We start from the raw sequence: 10735 nt of genomic DNA on the forward strand, positions 1-10735 counted from the left end.
GTGTTTTAATTGATTTTTTTCTGATGATTTTGTTGATTTTCTCAGATACTCAATGATTTTTTTAGCACATTTCTATGTGGTTGCCATGGTGTCCTGGGTGGTTGCTAGGGCTGTTGTTAGGTGACTGTCATTCCCATTCAGGGGAAAAAAACAAGTAAATTGAATGGGTGGGTTTATTTTTCCCAATTTGATTCCGCTTCATTTGGGTATACTTCAGTTACAATGTCCAGTCTCTCGATTTTAATCAATTCTCATTTCTTATGAGCGGACATCGATTCTTAAATCCTTGATTTTTTGGTCTGTTTTCAGGTGATGCGTGAACAAAACTTCACTAAACATTTGCATCACGCATCTTATCCAATAAATTGCATTAAGCTTTGTGCTTTGTTACTTTTGATATGAAAAAAAATCTGAGGTTTCAAATTCCGTCAATGTTATAACAGAAATAAAAAAAAATGATATGCTGTTTTGGCACTCTTTAATGTGGCATGTCAAATTTATGTAGCGCCTCAGCTCAAGCGAAGCAGCAGCACGGAGCGCACATGAACTTATAATCTCTTCTGCTTTAACTAGACATTAAACTGCTTTAAATAGTCATTAAACATGAATTAACGCCATAAAGTATGTTGAAAGAAACAGTACAACTTACTGAAATGTGTCATGTCTCATGTAATCGCCCAATCAGTGTTTCAAGTGCGGAAAGACGTCAGTAATATAAGTCACATAAAGTTACATTTACCTCAGAAAAGTCATTCAGTAACCATAGCTCGATAGTTAGTTTGAAAAATGAAAACTAGGGAGGAGCATTTTGCTAAATATATGCACTATATTACATATTTGTTATATTTTTACTTAACCTGTTCTTCAAAATTTCATATGTCGGTATAAATCCATCATAAAAACAAGTTTTTATTAATTGTTTAAACCATTTAAATGTTATGTTATATGCACGAAAACATAATTATGTCATTAAAAAATTATTATTATAATATTATTATAAAAACTGTGCAATATAAATGTTTTCTATTCAAATCAGTTGATTTTTTAGTTTTTTTTTTCCTTGAGAAATTTTTCCCTAGTCCACCATTCCCATTTCCAGCCTTCACTGTACCTGATATAGCCATATATCCAAATAAATCAATATCGAATCAAATTGAATCGAAATCGGAATTGAATCGAATCGCAGGCTTGTGAATCGGAATTGAATCGTGAAATTTGTCAATTTGATTCAAATGCTAAGTTTTTTTTTTTTATGATTCATTAAATGGACCACACAAAAAGAGTCATTTGTTTGTGTACTACACTGTTTCCTAGATAGCAAATGACATCTGGCCCAGTTGAGGCCCACATCTCCCACATTCTTCTGGCCCACATACTGCAGAAAGTTTGACTGACAATAGCATATATATCCGGGCCTCACTGGGCCAACTATGGCACATATGGCTCAGTTCTGGCAGCGGCAAAGTTCACATTGCCCTTTTTTTCTGTATTCAATTCAGACTGCAAATTTGAATAAAATATGACTTCTTTTGCTGCAAAGGTGAGAAACATCTGAGACAAAGATCCATAAATGATGTGTAAGTTAACTGAGATTTCCAATAAGTCTCTCAAGCTTTGGCAGGGCTATTATTTACTAATGGCCTTGTTACATGCCTTAGCAACAACCATTCAGATCACTGCCTCATTCCAATGTTTGTGTATTGGTTTGTTTTGGTCCATCACAAAAGGTCAAATGGCTCAAAGTCCGTTGGGTCAAGTGGGCTGTCATAGAGCTGCCTGTGTTTTCTTAACCATTTTAGCCATTATGTGAGTGTAAGCGCTGATGTTCAGAATGAAGATAGAATAAAACTGTGGAAGACTTGGGACTGAGAAGCATACTATTCAGGTAGCTTTCATCTGAGGAAGTGGTTGTGATGAATAGCCCAGTGGCGCCACAGGTACACATCCATTTTGTTTAAATGACCTTGAGAAGAGATTCCCTGTATGAAGCAGCCCCAACTGAGAGATTACATTTATTTTCCTCTGAAAAAGACAAGCCTTCTGGCCTCCGTATCCTCCCTTGCCGGCTCATCTGTGAGTCAGGCAGACGGCTAGCCACTGAACGATGTTCCTGATGAAAAAATGAGGGTGGGAAAAAAAGTCGTGACCTGGATATGGGAATGGGTAATCTGGGGGATTACACTGCCTTTGAGAACTCTATCACCTGTTCTGTGACTGAAAGAGCAGACCTATCAATCACACGCCAGACTTTGACCCTTTAGGCTCATTCCCTTGATGGCTCAAAGGACAGACATTGTTGGTGTTTTTAGAGTTGTGTGCCGGCGGGAAGGTAATAAAATTACATTTTGGACCATGTTGAAATACCATGATACATTATTTGCTGTGCCCACAGACTATGGCTGGCAATTGATTATATTTCAATTAAATTAATTTTAATTAAATTAATTACATGATATGCTGATTAAATAATCAAATTAAAAATATTTTAGTATCAATATTTGGCAAGAAAAGCCCCCAAATTAAGATAATTAAAAATCTTTGCACAATAATATCAAATCTGGTTGAGAAAAATGTATTTACATCAAAATGTCGTTTCAGACGTAATCTTGATATCTGCCTTGATATCTGATTTGCGAACAAACAACTCTTGAGCTTTTTAATGCGTCAAAACGATTCACAAAGTAATATTGATTCAGATTTGCTTTGTTAGTGAACTGTTTGGAGACATTAGTGAGTTTGCAAATGACTCCCATAGCCTATGTCATGTGATTCTTCTTGAAATATAGCTAAATGATTATAAAAATATATAAATAAAAGACGTGCGATAACCCTATCAACTTGGGCTTTAGTATCCGCTAGGTCTGGCGTTCTTGGAGAATGCTTATCCAACAGAAAAGCTCTCCTGATACAATTTTAATGAGAGAATTTCTGTAACCACAAATGCAGAGGTGGTAAGATGTTTATGTTCCAACTTCTAAAAACACATTCCTGTTAACTTACAACACACTTTAATAGCAAACCCATCTTTAGAGGATCTCGTATATTTTAATGTGTCTGTTGCGTGTGCTTACAGTATGTGTCCTCGCTTCATTGAGTCTTTTAAATTTGATGGTGGTTTGTGGTGCTGTTTTATTGCTCTTTATGAGGTAGAGTGACCTCCTGTAAAAGCAGAGCTTGTCCTCCATACAGATTCGACCGAGCGTTTTAATAAGGCTCAGCCGAGAGAAAATGAAAAAGACAGATACGTCTGTGCACAGTGGCATCATTAGTATCCTGGAGCATCAGTGGCCTTTAGAATAATGAAATTCAGCAGACGTGCAACGGTCTCAATCACAATGCTAATAAAAATACATAGATTCTTTCCTGCATGTCAGTCACGGGAGACAGCAAGAGAGAACAAAAGGGAGAAGACCAGAGGGAGAGCGAGACAGAGAAACCAAGGGAGTGTGCAAGAGAGAGAGAGAGAGGTGAGATAGCGGAAAAAGAAAGACAGAGAACAGGTGAATGTAATGGAAGGAGACGGTCAAAGACGCCGAGAAAGAATAAAGACAGACTGGCAGAGAACGAGACCTGAAGAGCATAATCTTTTTTTATCTGTATATTCTGTCTTGTTTTTCCAGTAAAAGTATCTAAACATGGTTAAAACAAGATAAATGTACTTGCATAAGACAATAAGATTTCGAGCTGCGTCGAGACACTGTGGGAACGCCCCTGCGTGATTGCGTCGTGAAGCACATGTAGAATCAGTCCAATGGTGTGATGAGACGTCATAGGCGGGTGACGTCATAGACCAGGAAACTATAAAGCACACCTGAAAACAGACCGCGCTGGCTTCTGTGCCTTCTGCAAGCGCTCTCTGTATACTGTCTTTGTCTATTTGGTGTTGTCTTTCATTGCAAGCACGAATATTCACACAACACACACACATATATATATTTAGAAAAATGGCGAGCAAGCTAAATTTCAAATAGTGTGCTGTTTCCTGCCCTCGTTTTCTCACAGGTGGAGACACTCATGAGCTTTGTGTTGCTTGTTTGGGAGTGGAGCATGGCCAGTCAGTTCTCGATGGGGCTGACTGTGAGCATTAAGAGAAGCTGTCCGTGAGGACGCTCCGCTCCCGCCGTGCGTTCTTCGAGGAGGGCGGTTCGGTGCGTGCTCCCCAGGGTACGGGTCCCGCTGCTGCCGAGCACATCTTGGGGTTCGCAAATGGATCTGACAGCGGGGTTTGAGATGGGCCCAGCTCTATCTCAGCCTTAGCCTGCCAGATCCAGTGCCTTATCTCAGGGAGAAGCACACACTACGGTTTCTTCTCCCCAGGCTGAGGCACCAGTGCTGCGATTATCCAGTTCTGAGGATCTGGATGTCGTCAGCATTGATGCAGGGGATTTTGAGGATTCGCCACCTCATACCCCTGCTTATGAGGAGCTTATGGAGGTTGTGACTCGCGCTGTTGCTAAAGTAAATGTAGATTGGCCAGCCAAGAAACAAGAAGAACATAAGAAAAGTTTACTAGATATTTACGATCTAGATCACAGCCTCCTTGCCGTTTTTGCCACACTGAGGTGTCGAGGTCGTGGAAGAAACCGGTTTCATATCTTGTTTTTAATCCACAAACATCAAATTACAGCAATGTTATGGGTATTAAACATCAAGGTTATGTGACGATGCATCGGGCTGAAGAGACGCTCACGAGCTATCTCCCTCCTGAGTCAGCATCATCACTAAAAGCCCCGACGTTACCCACCAAGCCATTAAAATCCACTTCAGCGCTGGTGGGTAAAGCGTAGTCGGCAGGGGGTCAGGCTGCTTGCATACCATGTCAATTTTACCAGGCTGATCTGCTTAGGGACATGGATGATTGTGAGGAAGTCAGCACTGATGCAATTCGAGAATTGCGTCGCGCAACAGATTTGTCTCTTTGGGCCACCAAGGAGAGGGCAAAATCAGTAGTCCGGTCCATGGCAGCCCTGGTGGTCACGGAAAGAGATTTGTGGTCGAAGTTTCTCGAAGTTTCTTCCTCGCTGATCTAATGTCCCCGAGACTGCTGGGCGGGAGCAGTCTCGGCCGTCGACGAGCTCCTCACAGCACAGAGTGCAACAAAAGCAAAGCGTCGCCACTCAGACTCCTCCACAATCGGGGGGGCCTGGGTGGTGGTTGCAGTCGAAGGTGGGGATAGGCAAGATCTGAGGACTGTCGTTATCTCTAAGAAGGCTTCAACAAAGAAGAAGTCCTGACGCCGAGGCCGTCAGACTTCTGAGGGTGGTCCCCTCCGGGGAGAGACGGGTGCCCGTTTCTCCTCGGCACCCTCTGAGGGGCGACTCTCTAAGGAGGGTCGCAGCGCTGGCAGTTCGGTTGTTCCCTGCCGGTTCGCCGTTTCAGGGCACCGGGGTATCAGCGTCCCCAAACGATCCTCCGAGGAGGCTCCTAAAGCAGTCAGTTTGGTTGTTCCCTACCAGTTCGCCGCTTCATGGTGCCGAGGTGCCTGCACATCTCAACAATCCTCCTCAGAGGGTCATAGAACAGTCAGTTCGGTTGTTCCCTGCCGGTTCACCGCTTCAGGGCACCGAAGTGACCGTTCGACCAATACCAGAGGCCAGTCTCAAGAGACTGGTTCGCTTAGTAGATTTTCTGGCAGCGTGGAAGCTACTGCCAAATATATCTGATTGGGTCCTGCATACAATAGAAAAGGGTTAGAGAATTCAGTTCGATTCTCCTCCGCTCAGATTTCTAGGGGTCCTTTCTGCGGTGGTGAACCCCGAGGAGGCTCTGGTTATGGATCAGGAAGTACAGACTCTTCTACAAAAAGAGGCTTTAGAAATGGTTCCTCCTCCCTGCAGGAAGTCAGGGTTTTACAACCGTTACTTCATTGTTCCCAGGAAGGATGGGGGGTTGTGTCCTATCTAGAATCAGTATCTGCGCCAACTAAACCCCATGGTTCAGAAACTCAAGTTCAAGATGCTTACACTCAAACAGATTGTGTCACATATTCAGTCCGAGGACTGGTTTGTCACGATAGACTTGAAGGACGCTTACTTCCATGTATCCATCCATTCTCATCTCAGGAAGTTCCTGAGGTTCGCTTTCCGGGGTAAAGCGTACCAATATCGGGTTCTTCCGTTCGGCCGGTATATCACCCCGCACTTTCACGAAATGCGTAGATGCAGCTCTGGCTCCCTTGAGACTCCAGGGCATCCGCGTGTTGAATTACATCGACAATAGGTTGATTTTAGCTTAGTCCGAGCAGATGGCGGTTCGGCATCGAGATGCCGTTTTGTCTCACATAAAGAAGCTGGGGGTCATGAGTCATGAGTCATGAGTGGTCGCTCGGCAAAAGGTCTATGGCAGGGCCATCAACCTTCTTGACACGTAAATCGGCTATAAATGATGACAGTGTTTTAAGCTCTCAAGCACTTCCTGCCAGACCTGAGAGGTCACCATGTGCTTGTCCGCACGGACAACACATCGGTGGTCTCTTATATCAACCGTCAGGGGGTCTGAGGTCACGTCACCTGTGCAAACTGGCTCATCAGATCCTCCTTTGGGCCCAGGAGAAATTATATTATATGTCTCTCAGGGCAGTATATATTCCGGGGCATCTAAATCAGGGAGCGGATATCCTGTCGAGGCAGGGGCTGAAGCCCGGGGAATGGAGACTTTCCCGAGACACCCCGAGGTGGTGAAGCTCCTTTGGGAGAAATTCAGTCAAGCTCAAGTCGATCTATTCGCATCCTCAGAGACAACTCATTGTCCCATGTGGTTCTCTCTCACGCACCCAGCTCCTCGGGGGCTGATGCGATGGTTCAGGTGTGGCCGAGGCTACACCTGTATACTTTTCCACCGATATCTATGCTCCCGGGAGTTCTGGAGAGGGTTCGCCGGGGGAAGGGGCCCGTCCTGTTACTAGTAGCCCCGTACTGGCTAGCCCGAGTTTGGTTCTCGGACCTGGTGTCCCTTCTAGACGGCTCTCTGATGGAGAGTCCGATCAGGAGGGACCTACTGTCCCAAGCAGGGTGCACTATTTATCACCCTCGTCCAGAGTTGTGGAAACTGTAGGCTTGGCCCCTGAGGGAGCGGTTGGTCCTTCGTGCCTGGAATTTGCACCTGGTATGGTGAAAGCCTTTCTTCACCCTAGGCCGGGTTATATTCCTAAGGTCCCTACTAATGTTGCGGGCCCGATAGTGCTGCAGGCCTTCTGTCCTCCACCTTTTAATACACCAGATCAGGAAAAACTTAATCTGCTGTGCCCTGTGCGGGCTTTGGATGCCTACATAGTACGTACACAGAGCTGCCCTGTGGGGTAAATCGGATCAACTATTCGTTTGTTTCGGGTCACCAAGAAGCGGTTACCCTGCATCCAAGCAGAGGATGAGCAAGTGGGTAGTCGAGGCTATCTCACTTGCTTATGAAGCGGCTGGTCAGCCTTCACCTTTGGCTGTCCGGGCCCATTCTACCAGGAGTATGGCTGCCTCAAAGGCTTTATTATCGGGGGTTTCCCTTCATGACATTTGTGATGCGGCAGGCTGGTCCTCACCGCATACATTTGTTAGATTTTACAACTTGGATCTAGGCTCCGCACCAGGGTCTAGGGTGCTTGCTTCTTAGTGTGCACAATGATTTCACACTGAACAGGCATTTGCTATTATGGTATCGTGGGTATAGTGTTCCCACAGTGTCTAGACGCAGCTCGAGTTCCCTCGACTTGCTTCGGCCTATCAGAAGCTAGCGCGGTCTGTTTTCAGGTGTGCTTTATAGTTTCCTGGTCTATGACGTCACCCGCCTATGACGTCTCGCCACACCATTGGACTGATTCTACACGTGCTTCACGACGCAATCACGCAGGGGCATTCCCACAGCGTCTTGACGCAGAGTCTCGTTCCCTCTTCAGGGAGTGTACATGTTGTAAAATATTACTGAATTTGAAAATAGCTGTTTTCTATTTTCATATATCTATAATGTAATTTTATTCCTGTTTTTTCAGCATTATTACTCCAGTCTTCAGTGTTAAAATTTATGTTAAAAACAGTTGTGCTGGTTAATTATTTTTGTGGAAACCAGATAAAAAAAATTCAGGATGAATATAAAGTTCTTTTGTAACATTATAAATGTCTCTACTGTCACTTTTGATCAATTTAATGTTTTCTCGCTGAATATTAATTTTTTTTTAAAAAATCTTAGTGATGACTGATGATGAGTATATCTCTTGGTTGTATTTTTTTAATGTATTTTTTTTCCTATTGTTTTTATTCTATTCTATTTTTTATTTCCTATTCTTATTTTAAGAATAAATCTAACTAAATTTAGAGAGGCTAAAACAAGAAAAAACTATTTGGCAATGTATAAGAAACATAATATTCTCTAAAAACAAGTCATACACAATTTTGCTTAAAGGGATAGTTCACCCAAAAATTACTTTAATAATCTATTTACTACCTTTCCAGGGTTTGAAAGTGGTAGTTGCATAGGCTGTCAATGGAGGACAGAAATCTCTCAGATTTCATCAAAAACATCTTAATTTGTGTTCTTAAAATGAATGAAAGCTTATGGGTCTGGAATGACATGAGGGTGAGTAATTAATGACAGAATTTTCATTTTTGGGTGAACTATCCCTTTAAGTAAATTGGCCTTTGGCATTTTCCCCCCTTGTAAACTATGGAAGGCATTTGATACAAAAATATCATTTAAAGGTTTTTTTTTTCTGCATGATTATCTCAGGTTTTCACATTCTTAGCTCACAAGGTGCTTGTGATGAAACATTAGTGGCACAATGAAAGTTGGAGGGTTATTCACCTCCTTGGTAGTGGTCGACACTCCATGTACATCATTAGATAATATATTGACATGGTCCTTAATAGCAAATTGAAGTTAGATGATTGTGTAACTGCTGCACTGTGTATTCACAGGCCACTTTAGAGTGGACAAAATGCCAATAGAGACAGAGCGCTAGCTGATTTGCTCTAAGTGGGAGCATTTTTCGGCCCCCGATAATTGCATTCATCTATCATGACTCTATTTTCTAATACATCCCTTCTCAAGAAATATCATTCTCAATGCTGCGCATCTGAATGTGCGAGTTTCCTTTCATTCATGTGGCTTTGTCCTGCGTCCAAATGAAAAGGGGCAGAATGCCAGGTTTACAGCTGGCACAGGTTAATGAATGGAAACATCGCGGTGCAGTATCAGCCTGTAAATATGAGTGTTTGTGCCATTTCCCTTCATCTCGGCGTGCTGCGTGGTCCTCTCAGGATGTCTGAATCACTGATGAGTGAATGATAGCACGGGAAATAAATAGCAGCTTCTCAGTATCATTTTCTCCTTCCCAAATTAAAAGTGGAGGATGAGGAGCTCAGAATAGTTCATTTTGCAGTCTATCAGAGGGGATGATGGGGCTTTATCTCCTTCTGCAGGTGCATGCACATGAACGCCACCAAATCTCATTCAAACGGCGCCGCTTAGGAAGCCAGCACAAAAACACTGATGTTCATGATAACGGAAATGGTGACAATCAGAAAGACAGTGATCACGCACTGTGAAATTTCATTTTTGTGGGACAGCACTCAAACCTTTTCACAGACATCTTGCCGGAGAGTATTAGACAAATACTGTAAGCAAACACAATTACTGTAAGTAAAGTCAGACTAGTCCTTATAAAGGGACTGTTGACCCAAAAATGAAAATTCTGTCATTTACGTACTCATGTTATTCCAAACCTATATTATATATATACCAAGGTGAATTTCAAGATACCAATATATGTACATATCAATTCACTTTGGTGCGCTAGATTTGTGACTGAAACAATATAATAAGTCATAAATCAGATCTGTTCAATGAATCAGTTGATCTAGTTAGAATCAAAAAAGTCTGATTACCGAGTTCAATGAGATTTAGTCACACTTAATAGGAAGATTTTCAACTTTTTTTAACTTGTTCTTTTACAAAGCTATTGTTTGACTTCAAAAGACAAGTTGTATAGGCCACTATAATACTTTTATGGAACTTTTTCTTGAAAGCTTGAGTAAGGGTGAGTAAAAGACAATGATAATTTTCATTCTTGAGGAAACTGTTCCTTCAAAACCATTTTTGTCCCAAAAATGACAGCAATGCAGAATTTAGAATTAGGGGAAATGAGGCCTGTCCAGAATAAGAAAGAACCTTTATCAGTAATTAGTAGGATTAATATGACTGATAATAATATAATAGTGTAGTTTCTCATGGCAGTGAAGGCAGAGATGGATGAACGGCATGAATCATCTGCTTTTCCCTACTAATGTATCACTTTGGTAGTCCTAGTCCTCACTGTTTGCCTGTCTAAGCCAGTGGCCATTATGGGCCGCCTTTCCTGAAATCTTTGAAAATAAATGAGTCTGCAAACTCAAACCCTTATCCCAAAGCAAATAAGTAAAATTAATGATTAAGAGGTGTTTCTCCTGGCAGGAATGCGACTAAATTGTGATAAAATCTGAGACTTTATTCTGAGAAAAGATTCTTACTTTTCATGCATGTCCTTTTAGATTTTCAGAAGAGATCTCAACACTGTCTCACACTGATTTATCAAGGTACCAACATCTGCCAAAAAAGTCAGAGATTTCAATATTATCTTAAAACGTCCAAGTCATTATATAGGCTGTGCTGCCTACCTTTTATAGCGAGATGGTCCTCACTGCAGAACATGAAATCCAGGGGGAGGAGTTGGATCCAGATCCAACTCCTCCCACCTTACATATACCTAAACCTA

The sequence above is a fragment of the Rhinichthys klamathensis genome, unplaced genomic scaffold (genome assembly GCF_029890125.1).
Source record: "Rhinichthys klamathensis goyatoka isolate OS25496 unplaced genomic scaffold, OSU_Roscu_1.1 h1tg000585l_1, whole genome shotgun sequence".
Lineage (NCBI taxonomy): Eukaryota > Metazoa > Chordata > Actinopteri > Cypriniformes > Leuciscidae > Rhinichthys > Rhinichthys klamathensis.